Genomic DNA, 11,745 nt, shown 5'->3' with positions numbered 1-11,745 from the left:
GATTTTGGATACGTGGAGCCCGCAAAGCCGACCGTTCCTCGATGATTTTCCGAAGATGTAAGTTAATGGAACTAGAGGAAGAATGGGGGGCCCTCTAGCGGTTTCTTGAAACTGAGAAAAGTAAACTTGTTCGCCAATCGGTAGAAATTAGTCGAAGCCAATAAGATCCAACTAGTAGGAATTGGTAGAAGCGTAATACGGATGTATGTACACATGAGAAACAAAACTTGGAAATGTAATGCGGATTGCGGTAATTCCAGCTGCTTTCACTAGCTAAAACTATTTAGTTACCGCCTCGGAGCGGGAAATAGTCGATAAAATTGCATCAACATCTGGTAACGAACAAGAACTCGCGTTATGTGCATATTTACATAACTCGAATAGGTTGATGAATTCTTTCCTTTTTCTTTCTTTCCCGTATACGTACACACGCGAACGTTTCCTTTCCTCTCTTCAACATCGTACACGCGGGGAAAGATATAACCCGTAAAAATGGCTACGATCGCAACATTTCTTACTACTTTCTCCAATAATTATATGGTCCGCTACTTTCAACGAGTCTCGGATACTTTCCAAGTACACTGGTATGTGAGCGCGCGAAACTCGCTGCGAAATCAGCAAAGGAACAAAAATAGGAAAAGAACTAAATCCATAATATCCATAACGCCCATACCACACGTGAAAAAGCTATACATCATAATTTTATTGTACAATTATTCTTACGTGTACGCTATGCCGGATTGGGCGTTCCTCGAATTGTCTCTTTCTTCGCGGGGTGTCACGTTGCGTATCCGAATGGACGCGCATCGGCGAACCAAGGGCAGATGGTCGGAAGAACCGTGAACGATCGACGAAGGGGAAGTGAGTGCTAGTGCATTGGCCACAAGCCGAAGAAGGAGGCGAATCTGCAGGGTGCAAGACGAGGGGACCAACTGCAAGTATCGGGTAAGTAAAATGAAGGTACATCGCGAGGTGTGACGTTCCGATGGTTTCGTTAATTTACATATTTCATTAAATATTTCACCCGGGGTTCTCGTACATGCTCGAAGTGCACTGACTACCGAGAAATTCTGAAGAATTTCTTGGCAAATATACAAATTAGTACGCGGAAGAACGAAACGCTCATCTAGTCTTTATCTGTGAAGTTTAGCCTGGCGCTTCGGGTTGGGCAGAAAATGTCGTTTCCTGCATTGTTTATTGGAATAATGAATATATCGACCAGGTTCGCTAGATCGGTATTTCTTGCGCATTTGTCGAGCTTATCCTTATTGTGAAATCTATTAGATTGAGAAATAGGTTCCCGCAGTTTTAATTACGTTACGTTACGTTAAAAACGGCGGGAACTTATTCCTCGACCCAATACATGATCCAAGGTCTCCCTTTCTTCCTCGATTCTCGCCCAGTCCGTAGGAGCGGGCGAGGGTAGCTCCGGCCACGTGGATCCGGCATGTGGGGTGGCCGGGGCGGAAGCGGGAAGCGGGAAGCGGGAAGCGGGCGACCGTGGCGCCCCTCGGCCCGCGCATTCGCCACTCGCCGCCGCTCGCCATTCCGGGCGGCGGTGAACGCGTTCGCGTTCTTTTCAGCCGGCGCGGTCATTCAGTCATTCAGTGTGCCGACAACCTCGGTGCCAGGAGGACAAACCGCTCGCGCGCCTCCGCTTCGTCGTTATAAGTCCCGCGACCGCACCACTTTCGTCTCGCCGCGCCGAGCGGAGTCGAACGGAGTGTTCGCGCGGGCCCAACTCGGAGTGACCCTTTGGCCCATCCTTCGAGTACGTTTCTTCGTACGTAGGTACATTTCTGGACTCTAACGCGTTGTCGACCTTAAACGAGTTTACCTCGAGTTTTGTTAAATGAAAATTGAACGTTTCAAGATTCGAAAATTCGAGTTTAGATTTCTATCCACCAAACGCTTCCGTACGTAATAATATATATGTTACAAATTTCTTTGGGACATTTAATATAACGTACATGTTACATATAAATTTAAACTATGTCCCGCAGTTATATAACAGGGTTATAAACTGAATAATGTAACACGTTATGTATTATGTGTTATGTTAACAATATATCACCGAAATGCTGCCAGATTTCTAAGATTGGAACGGAACGATAGTAGTTTGTTGTCATATAATATCAATGTCGCTTTTGAACAACTTTCGTTATTTATTTTAGTGTTATGCAAATATGGCGTAGTATTTAATTGCAGATAAAGAAGGTGACCCGCCTTATTTTTGGTATATAATTGCCGGTAAACGAGAACGACCAGGCGATACGATGCTTCGAATGCGAGAAAACAGACCTTGCCTCCGCCTTTGTCTTAGAAAATAACGATTCTACCGTTTTGTCCCAGACACATTATTTGTTGTTCTTTTCCGAGTTACGCGGTAAGGACTTGATACAATAAATGGTACGAGGTAACGTTCTCCACATATTTGGCTATGTCGACGGTATCGAACTCGCGAAGAAGAAGAAGAAGAAGATTGCTTTGTATTTATAAAGTAGTAGAGTGACATTGCAAATATAATTGATATTTATCGTTTCGCAATCATGATGTGATTGTTACTGAAAAATGGGATTTCCACCCTAGTTGAATCATTCGGTGCCCGATGATAGCTCGGATTATACCTTGGAACGCAGAAACGACAATTAGCGAATTAATTATTTGCTAATTAAAGATGTTAATTGAATAACCAGCTTTTACCTAGATTCGTAATTAACGCTAGGTTTACGGACATTTGTTACATACCTGCTTCTACGGACACGCGTCAGTTTGACGCATGAACGAAAACGTACATATGCATTTTTTAATTAAACAACTGAAAATGTCAATATTACAAAACTTTTGAAGAAAACGAACTTCGATACATACTTTCTTCGTTAAATGGATAAAAGTCAGTACACGTGGTAAAAGAAACATGCGAACTGTTTTTGTCATTTTCCCCATGAAATTCGAAATGCGTCAAAATGTCGCGTCCGTAAACCTAGTGTTAAGGGGATGTGAAAGTGGCATCCGAAAGCTCAATCGTTTATAAAACTTTTCTACGAACTGGGTGTTTCAAATCGTTTCATACTTTAAAACGTGAATATGGGGACCCTAAGGTAGGTAGTGAAACTCGCGAAATTTCATTTTTTATAAACTATTTTTAAAATACCTATAAACAAATTTGAAAAGAATTGAAATTTCATGAGTTTCAGGACCTTCCTTATAGTCTCCCCATTCACGTTGTAAAGTTTCAAACTATTCGGTAAATCGAGTTGGGAGAAAAATTTTATAAACAAAACCTCTTTGATGCCACTTTCACATCACCTTAATTCAGCATATTCCTAGAAATGCTCGTTGAACGTCGAGTAAAAGGCATTAACCGTAAATTACGCAAATTGCACGGCAAAGATGTAACGTTGCTCTTTTTAAAAGAAGAAACGATGTTACAATTTTCAATCTCTCTTATAGTAAAAAGAGAAAATACCGCCGAATATTTATGTAATTAAGTGGCAAATGTAACGCGTAGTTTATGCACTTTTGTGGATTTGGAGGGTCGACTTGGCATTTTGAGAGTATAGGTCGCGTGTACGTGTTTGCGGAGATATTTCCCTGGCAGTTCGAAAAGGAACGTCTTTCAGGCGATGCGTGTCGAAATGCTCAGAGTGAGAGGCAAAATGTTTGGAGCGTTGCAATAGCGGTTAATGTCATTAGGTATCGCATTCGAAGTATGCAGCCTGCGTTCCATGCTTGAATTGGTGTTTACATTCCCTAGAAATACTTACCGCGCTTCCGAAATAGATGAGCAAATTTTAAAGTCATCCTACATTTATTTAAAGAAGGTGAAAAACGATGAACCTTGTTAGCAACCCGGTAGCATTTCCTTTTTGAGGGGCAAATATTTCGTTGCATCCTCTTTACTAAAGTTAATCAGATATATATCTATATTCTTAATGTAGACACTTTTGTTTATACATACATTTTAGTTTAGATAAAATTGTTTTTGAAGGCAAGCCGCCGCACAGGGGCGAAAATAACGAAAAAGCTGGTCAAAACTATTTGTCTGCCTGAATGTTAAATTTTTGTATTTTAATATTATATTTCATCGGTTCTATCTTAAATTTTTAATTACTCAGGAGGGAAAGTTAACAAATGAAAAGTTAGCCAAAGAAGAACACCCTAACGAAATGTATCCATATTTAACGTCCTTCTAACCCCTTTTTCTAATTTAATATCTTATCGCTGTTTTGCACATTTTTGAGTTATAAAACTACATTGCTGTGTGTAAAACTGTAAACACGTTGAACATAAGAAGCGGGGAATCAAGGGACCGACAACGTGCATTTATGAAGATACCTTACTTCATTCTATTCGTACAACAAGGACAGCAGCTGTCAGTGGTCAATTCTTTTTAATTTCAACAAACAATAGGATAAGCTAAAGATTATCGTTTGAAACCCCGCGAAATATCACGGGATTCGTAACTTTTTCAGTAATTGAAAATAAAATGTAAGAATACCTCGTTGGAATAAAGGAAATAATTTGATGCGATATTCAAAACCTTTTAACTATAAAATTAACTTTAAAAGGGATAAAGGATTCTACGATTCTCTAGAAATATTCTACAATCTACTGAATTGGAAAGGGACCCTTTAAAAAAAAATCACGTTTACTCAAATTTAGTAAACTTTTCCTTCTTACAGGCCGATGCCGGTAAGTTCGTACGAATATCAATTTTAGATTGACGTACAGACTCGCAGATAACAATGAGGTTTCCGTCCTTTAGACTAGAAATGTCCGAATTACTCCTCTACCCAATCTGACGATCAATAATTGTAAAATACAAATTTAATTTTTGAAATTTTGGCCAGCTTTTTCGTTATTTTTGCCACTGTGCACCGTTTCAAGGAAAACCTTCGGGGATAAAGATATTAGTCTGCCGGAGAAAACGAATTTCTAAACATTTATTCCATCGAAGGTCAGCTGGGATGAAATAAAAGTAGACGCGTCAACACAGTTAAATAAATCTGAAATTACTACTCAGGGCGAAGGAGAGGATGTAAACAGTTAAACATAACTGTATAAATTATTTAGCTGCGTTATTTCTAAGATTCCCTCTCATTCAAGCAGGAGGGTTTCGTTCGTCATTCATAGAGAATTAATACGATAACTTGAACGATCGCCTTTTCCTGTCTTTGAATGCAAAAGATATTAAAAAGAACTTGACGGAGACACATTGCGTAGAGCACGGGTTATGTTAACTGGTTGGAGCGAGTCTCGGGTAAAGCACATATGCGTTGAAAGGGTAACGTGAGAAAAAGTAACTAGAGCCGGAAGTACCAGTAACATTATAGTTTCACTTTGGAGATTCATCGTATGGTCAGTAAATTCATTTGAAACGCTAAACCAAGAAATTAACCAATTGATGTACTCGAGGAAATTGGAACGACCGACGTCTTATTCCGAATTTTTTATTCAAATTCAATGACACGTTATCGGTACAGCAAAGGCCGGTCCGTATTCGCGATATCGCATGTTCAATGAACCGATACAAATTGTATGCAAATTGTGTGCAAATTGTTCGCGATGCTCTTGCCTCCTGAAAATATAGCGTTAGGAAAAGTAATCGGTTTCGGAAGTGCCGGTCGGCATTACCATTTCGCAGGACCTTTATAATTGATTCATAATTCGGTTAGTAAATTCACTCGAGATACAAATAAATTCAAAGTAAACGAAGTGAAATTTTCTTCGTGGATGATGCACCTTCGAATTTGACCTGACTGCTCGGGGCCCACCTTCGAAGGTAGACAAGTGGAACTGGAACGTATTCTTCAAGGACAGCATCCTTCGATTACTTTTTTCTGCAGTTATTTCAGAATACGGACCTATGGCATCGCACGATCCTACCTTCGTCATTACTATATTCCAGAAATCGTTTGATGATTTACCGTTTTGTAGAAAAATTTGATGCATAGTTTCCACGCAACTGTGTACCTGTCGGTTTAATCGAAATTTTGTTTTCTTCGCTCCGCTCATCTTCGGACCAAGGCAAGCGAAACCGAAGCGTGCCTCTCAAGGGCTGTCCCCTTTGATTACATTTTGTGGAGTTATTTCAGGATGCGGATATGCATATAAAATCGCTAGGATAACTTTTCTAGCGCGTGCATCGATGAATATTCCCTAACAACCATTTGAAGATTGATCAATTTGTAGACAATCCGTTGTATAGCGTCTGTATGGCCATGCACGGTTTTATCACGTTCGTCGGAGAGGGACGGGGTGGAAATTTAGTCCAATCACGTTTCTCGACGACAATCTCTTCTATTCTTTGTGCAGTCACTCGAGAACATTGGTGTGCGGTATCGCGATTATAACTAACAAGCATGTTCAAGGATACACGGTAAAAACTGTTGGAAAATGTATTGTTCCGTAGAGGGGCACGACACGCTCACCGTATATGGTCATGCAGGATCGCGGATTTCATCTAACCGCTTTTGAGCCATCGCGACGTCGTCGTCCCAGTTATCCCCGAAGGTGAACGAGCGAAGTTGGGTAATTTCCTTCAACTTTTCGTTTCCGTTGAATTATTTGAGAATAACGGGGGTCACGATCATCGTCACGAGACACGCCTAGAGTCATTTTGTCCCGACCGTTTGATCGTACGGCATCGTACTCCATCCTGTTATTAGAATCGTTGTTAACGACGTTCTTAGAATGTGCATCTGGTTAACCTAAAAATCTTGGTCGGAGTTGTGGCGATTGAATACGAAAACCATAGAGGTTATGAAACGGGCTTCGATGATACGAGAGGTATGCGGTAAAAGTCAAGTCCAACCAAGAACGGCGACCGGATCAACGATTACAGGATACGCCGAGAGATTCCGAGAGCGGTTTTAATCATTCAACAAGAACTTGTACCTCGCAGCTCTAGTTCCATAATGTGTCCGAACCGGATAAACCGGATACCGGAACCGTGTCGGCACATCCTCGTGTTGGCGAACCACGGAAAATCGTTTCCGAAAAATGGGCACTCTTGCCGATAGACCGGAACGAGCGGTAACGTTTGATCGCGTTTCGTTCTTCGAGTCGCACTTTCTTATCGAGATGTCTCGACGAGGCATCCTTGAATACGTCCCAAACCGCTCAAACGGCGATAAGATATCCTTCGATATGTCGAAATATCATTTAAATGCATTCAAACTTGGTGCGCTCGTGTATACGTTTTCCAGGCGGAGAAAGCCATTTTTAATCATGTTCATAAATGCATTGAGAGAACGGTGTGGTTCGAAAATAATTTGCCATTTGTGTGGTTGTCCACTTTTTTTTTTCACGAAGAACGCGTCTACACTGCTCTCGAGTCATATAGAACAAATTATTCCCGCAAACATAGCGTACCGGTGGAAGGTGGAAACTTTGGAAAGTTTTATTAAAACAAAGATTACTTAAGGTGATACGAAAGGGTCATTCTACATATATCAACACGTGAAAATATTTATAAGACTTTTCTCCAAACTGGGTGCACCGAATTATCTGAAACTTTAACACGCAATTATGGAGGCGCTAAGGAAAAATGCGATGCTCGTGAAATTTCATTTGTCGAAAATAAATGTTTTTTTTTTGGTTCTTGTCAGAGATAAATACAATTTTTTTTTTTTTTTATTATGAAATTTCACGAGCATTGCGTACTTCCTTAGGGCCTCCATAATCTCGTGATGAAATTTCAAATGATTCGATGCACCCAATTTGGAGAAAAGTTTTATGTATATTTGGACTTTTTGGTACGTAGATATGACACTTTCATATCACTTTAAATCCGGCATCTTGGATCTCCCTTTGTTCGCCTGATTTCAGGATGACGAGCGAAGGACTAACGATTGTTCGACGCCTTTAAAGTGTCCGTACTTTGAACCTTTTCTCAAGACCTTTTTCTCTCGCCGCTCCAGTTTCATAATATCCTAACCGGAAAAACAGGAAAAACCAGATACTGAGACGGTGGCAACGAGTCAACCAATGATTTAAACCCTAGAAAAGTAAATTTTAGGCGGATTATGTTAAAATTTTGCTTGGATTTAACGGTGCAGATCTGTTTCTCTCGGTGGCCAAAATGCATGGGCGGGTTATTTATTTATCGATTCGTGCCGTATCCGAGACAGCGTGGTCGAATACTTTTCCACGTCAGAAACCTCAGATACCTTCGACGGGAAACGTATTAAGGGTCTAGTAAAAGTGAGGAATGGCACTTGCCGGTGAAGACTACGATAATTCTAATTTATATCATAGAGGCCTCTGGTCGGTCGTTCGATGAAGCTGGCCATCGCTAATTGCGAACGGTCGCTCCCCGCCCTAGAAATTTCGAGACCCGTTCGGCCGTTCGGCCATGGATGAGACCTTTTTCACCGTTTTCGGAGATCGTACGTTTTCTAGAAGGCCATCGACAAGACTGGAATTTCAGGCGGAGGACGCCGAATTAATGATTATTATTCGGCATGTCGAAACATTTCTTGAGTCCCGGTCGCTTTCCAAGGCGTCTCGCGAGTACACGGCAATGTTTTTGAGCGACCACCATGTCAAATAATATAAAAGGAAACGTTTTACTAACGGCAAGAGATCACGGATCGTATAATGATAAATGATTCGTTCTAGGTGAATTTCTTTCCCGCAACACGAGAGTACGGTCGAACTTCGTCCGAATGGTAACGATCCTTTGATAGGGGAGGGTTGGCTATATCGTACCAGTGTGTATATTTTTATATTTATTTTTGTCAGTCTCAAGTTTAACCTCGACCCTGACCATAAGGGTTCGTTTATCCGCGTCCGATTCGTCTCGGATCCGGTGTGTGTACGTGCGAAGTATAATTAATTATGTCCAACAGTCATTAATCGGGAGTGTTCGATTTCAGGTTAACGATTCCGAACGATTAAATTATTTTCCAATTTTATGCAAACGAATTTTGGGCACATGTATCCTGCAACAAATCATTCCCCTGGTATTCTTGCAAAGACGGCGGAAGAAGAGAAGAGATGAGAAGAGCCGAGGGATCATTCCTTCCCCCCTCTCTTCTTTTCGTAGTTAAACCATACCCCATACGCCCTGGACAACTATTTCACCCGAAGAGGGAGGGAGGGAGACAGGGAGAAAGAAAACGGACTGGACTGGACATGGACTCCACGCGTATCCTACGTTCATGTATTATACGCTAGGGTCCATTGTGACGTTGAACGTACATCACGCGTGCATAAATGACATCAAGACTCGTCCGAAAAGTGATGTTCTTTCTGCGGGTGAGCCGCGATACCTTGACCGTGCTCGGCTGTCGTTAATTCAGGCGTTGAAGTTTACGTCCGAGATGAAGTAAGCGACTTAACCGATTCCTTCGATATCTCGACGGGTTTACGTAAAAGAGATTTGAATTTCCATTTCGATTTATTGCGACGCCGAGTAGATTGGCGGTACGTTACCGGCACGTTGCGCCTCGATTATATCCGATGATTCCGGGAGGCACTTTTCGAGCCGCTTCCGCGAGATAACTTTGACCGGGTCCGATAGTCGATGCTCGAACGTTTTTCCGATATACTCGAAGCGGGACTATTTGAAAAAGTTCTTTTGACCCGCTGCGAACTCTCGATTCAGGAGAGGTTTCTTACGTTATCGTATAAATCGTTCCGCTCGAGGCCTAAACAATATCTGTCTCCCTCTTTGCTAAAGAACTCGTTATTTAGATTTGCTGTCCTTGAACTCGAAGAATGCAACTTCTTCGAGCGAGACGGCTTTCGAGCGGGGTAAATATTTTCCAGCTTCGCGCTTAATTCGATCGCCATTAGAGACCATGAAACAATTAGTAATTGTCGGGTTCCCAGAAGTACGTGTGACGACTAAATGACCCTAATTTATATTTGCCGTTTACAATTCATGAAATTGCGGGTCCCCCAACAAAACAAAAACCAAGTCGCGTCACGTTAACGTGGGATCTGGAACGCGCGCAAATTACTGGAATTAATTATATTACTCAAATTTATCACTTTAACGTCTCTCGATTTCTAACGTTTATACTTCCTATACTTGGCAAGGAATATTGGCAAGAAAGCATTGAAATTGATGAAAGTGAAATTGTCATTATGACGAAAGAACGGGGTAAGCAATATTTCGATCGGCAACATTTGGAACGCAAGTTATCGGTAGAGGGTAATTCCGTAGAAATATTGTACGTGACGCGTGCGCCGTAATTGCCGTCAGCATTACATTTTATATGCACTTGTTAATTAGGTTAAGAATTGAGCGGAGGACCCGTAAAGTGACTTCGCGAGGGCTAAAAGTGAGAGAGGATTCAAGCACCGTTCCCAAAACGGACATAGCTGGGTATTTAGGTACTAAAAACTGTATTTCACTAGGCGGCGAAAAGGAGTCGTGGAATAATCTGTATCCGACGCGTCCTTATCGAGATATTCAGCGGCGTCCTTGAACCTAGAGGTTAGGATACTCGAAAGAGAAACGTCTCTCTCAAGCTCGCCGTTTAATCGACTCCTCGCTATCGACCCTAACCTCTTTACCGGGAACGAAGCTCCGAGAGATAAGCAATCTCTGAATTTCCAAGAAACCCAAGACGCTGAAACGCGCGATTCTTTTTTTCTCATTCACTGCAGACGTTAACCGAGGAAACTCTTAGCGATTCGGCTGGGCAATCCAAACGAACGGTTTGAAAATACATTTAAAGGCATCCGGGTATCAAAGTTCTCGTGGAAGAGGTTAACGACGACGAGCAATCCCGACTCGATTCCTTTCTTTGTTTCCGGCAGTTCTCGGTCCTGTCGACACTACTGTGAGCAGACCCTCGGAAAATAAGACGACTCGGGTCGCTCTCCAGCACGTACAGGTGGATCTTACGACCGAGTCCAATTACCGATCGCGGATCGATGCCGGATAGCGTCAACGGTCCCGCTGAAACGCATCCCTCGACATTTTGTTGGATCGACACCGGCACGTGTCGAATCGCGTGAATCGGCGACGGCTTTACGCGGAACTTGATCGGTTCCGCCTGCGGCGAGTCCACTGGCTGCATTGGAATCGACCAGACGACTTCTGCGTAAGACCGACGCGCGAACGGTGCATGGATACCACCATCGATACGCGGAGTGCGCAAAACTAACTATTTTTCCTTGAAGGCTATTCTTTCGAAGGCTCTTGTCACTTTTATAACCTTGACTCTTGTAACGCTTCCCATTGGCTACGCTCAGTGAGATGGTCTCTTGTAACTGTTTATTTAACAACCGCGATCGGCAGAATCAGAATTCTTCCAGTTCCTAAGTTTTGTTCAGCTATTTTTGGTACATTCCGAGTAATCGCGAGACAACGCGTCCAGTCAACATGACGTTGCGAAAAATGATATTAATATTTCGAAGGCGACGATAAGGTTGGAGGTGTCGGGGCAGATGAAGCGAACCTCGATCGAGCGGGATTGGCGCGCAACTCGAAAAGGCCAATTTGCATGATCGTAAAATGCACGGTGACGTCGCACTCATTTATCTCGATTGCCAAATGCCTTCGAGATATACAACCGCGCGCCTTAACGTCGAGAGACGTGATATCTAATCCCTGTGACGACACCGCCAATAAAAACGATCTTTAATTTGGCCGCTTTTCTTCGGCCCCGACTGGAAGACCTTCAAAGGTTTGCGGAACGACGAAAGAAAGAGTGTCGTAAAATTTGCGGGCCATTGACGGCGACAAAGCGACTAGATTACCGCTTAACTTAGTGCCACATAGTT

At 42.4% G+C, this 11,745-nt stretch overlaps 1 protein-coding gene across 5 annotated transcripts in view; it reads left to right on the top strand.

Annotated features, from left to right (window-relative positions):
- Positions 1–1,583: 1,583 nt before the first annotated feature.
- Positions 1,584–11,745, top strand: part of LOC105694340 (short-chain dehydrogenase/reductase family 16C member 6) — a 29,336-nt gene continuing 19,174 nt past the window's right edge. The window contains exon 1 of one of the 5 annotated variants that reach the window (XM_012414879.1): positions 1,584–1,771. The gene's annotated coding sequence lies outside the window, so the exon portion shown is untranslated. Of the gene's footprint in view, positions 1,792–1,897; positions 1,917–11,745 lie in introns of those variants that run through there. The other 4 variants (XM_023435061.1, XM_023435060.1, XM_012414878.1 and 1 more) reach the window with 4 other exon arrangements.

This window comes from Orussus abietinus, unplaced genomic scaffold (genome assembly GCF_000612105.2).
Source record: "Orussus abietinus isolate OABI.00-Male unplaced genomic scaffold, Oabi_2.0 scaffold145, whole genome shotgun sequence".
NCBI classification, from domain to species: Eukaryota; Metazoa; Arthropoda; class Insecta; order Hymenoptera; family Orussidae; genus Orussus; species Orussus abietinus.
Note: the sequence above shows the minus strand (reverse complement) of the source record. Positions and strands in the feature narration are given on the sequence as shown.